The sequence below is a fragment of the Pinus tabuliformis genome, chromosome X (assembly GCF_031772625.1).
Source record: "Pinus tabuliformis cultivar Carrire ecotype Pingquan chromosome X, CPIR1, whole genome shotgun sequence".
Classification (NCBI taxonomy): Eukaryota; Viridiplantae; Streptophyta; class Pinopsida; order Pinales; family Pinaceae; genus Pinus; species Pinus tabuliformis.
In genome coordinates, this window is record NC_142308.1 from 637,790,582 (window position 1) to 637,792,878 (window position 2,297).

Here is a 2,297-nt window from a genome sequence, read left to right on the forward strand (position 1 = left end):
CAAACCGTCATAATAAACACAGATTTGACAACCAGGCTCTGATACCACAAAAATATATGTTTTTATTAACCTTCAAGATACATCATCATGACAATGTCTTTAGTGAGGCATCTCAAGCACAGGCTAAGAACTCCTTGGAGGTAAATTGTCTTAAAAAAACTGACTCAACCATCTAGAAATAAAAATATTCACTTATCTCTCTAAATACAAAAATAAAGTTACCTTATCTCTCCAAATACAAAATATGCCCTCACTATTACATACCATTGTTATCAAGTTTCAACAATCTTCCTAGATGTTTTTCAACATAGGCTTTAAACACTTCAAAATGCTCAAAGACATCTATATATTTTTCCGAAAGTAGATAGAGAACTTGCTTGAAAAATCATATGTAAGTTTGACAACACCTGCATCAACGCTCAAATGTCTGAGTGGACCATTTCCATCAACCCTCTTGCTGTAGTCATTGCATCCTTGGAAAATGAATGACCTCCTTGGAAAATAATGGACTATCTTCCCAAGTTTGGGCAAAAGAGAATATTTGCAGCATGCTCCACTTAATCACAACTCTCCTCACAAGTCGATAGCAACACCAAACTTCCACCATATACTCAACACAACGAATGAACATATTTTGAACATAGGCTACACAACGCAACAGAATCACATGATCCAATACGGCTACAGGCTCTCCATGCTCACAACCTCCAGTGCTTTACTAAATCGCAGCACTGTAGGATCTAAACTGGGAACAATCAAATTCAAATGGTGTGCTTCTTCATAGATGCTAGTTGGTAGAGTGGCCAAGTGTGTTGGGAAGGCCAAAATTGGAGATCTTAGAAGAAACAACTAAAATTTCCAAATGAAACACATTCAGGAGGTATAAATTCTAGCAACAACACAAACGGTATGTGAGACCAGTGCACAAAATTCAAACTAAGATTTAATGCACACACAACACATTCAAGATCTCCAGAAATCCATGTTGATGGACAAACAAAACAAAAATACACTCAACAAACATGCATACTCCCTTAGACTCTAATGGCCATGGCTGAGGCTCTGATACCAGATGAAGAAGAATCACACAGCTATATAACCATATGCGCAACAAATTAACACACAGTAAATAAACTGGCGGAAAAGGTAGAGAGCCATCATGTGGTCTCTCATGCTCATGTAATTCTCACTTATTCAAATAATTTAATAATACATTTAAATACATGAGAAAGTGGTCTTAAGATAGTGTGTCTATCTTAGACTCACTTTGTTGAGATATTTTATCAACTTAGACACTAATTTCGGGGAGCTAGTTGGAGAGAATCTCTCATCCAAACTAGATTCCTTAGTTTGAGGAATTCCCATGATTTTATTTATTTAATTTAATAATTGGATTTATTATTCATTTCTAAGAGAGTGAGGCTAACACTAAACTAATTGAAAAAATGGAATTTTTACTCTATTTTCAAGAAATGGAAATGCTATCTGCTCAACTTGTAAATGCTAACAAATCAATTCATGAAAGGACAATGGTTAATCTACTTGCATCATACTTGTGATAAAGAAACTAAGCCTACTATGTTTTTTCAATGAATAAAAGGAAGGGTTGGAGTGAATTAGGAGCTTCCCCTGATACTAAAATCATATATGGGGGTCATTTCTCATCTACACTAAGTCATAGTTGTAGTGGGGATCAAAACTAGTGAAGGAAAGTGGTGTTACAAGTTTGCTCTAGGAAGTTATATATTTGTTACAGAAAGTTACAAGTTTGGTACTGGAGGAGGTAACTCACTGAATGACCAAGGAAATCAAATGTAAATTGGATTGGAAAATTTTATATATTTATTAGGATGTCATAGGTATCCATTCCGAGTGGAACCACTCCAAAATACCCTTGTTCACATGTGCTAAAAAATAGCAGAAAATAACTAGTCTAAAGTATGGAAATTTGAGAAGTAGTGAGCTAGCTAACATATCAAATGCATAACCTCATTAAGTGAAAATGAAATGGGGTAAATTTTGTTAGTAACATTAATTCTTTTATAACCCAATCCAAGTGGAATCAACTCAATTGAATCTCATTAACAAGTTCTAAAAAAAGAAGAAAATTACTACTATTTGCTACAAGGACATCCAAAAAGTTTAGGTTTGTGAATAAGTGAACTAATCCGAGTAGCTCAATGATTACTATGACCTTCCATAGTTGTTCCAAGGTTGAAGTCATTCTTTTGTCTCTGTAAATAACCTACAGAGGAACTCACTTCAACCTTTTAACCCAATCCTACAACAAAAAATCA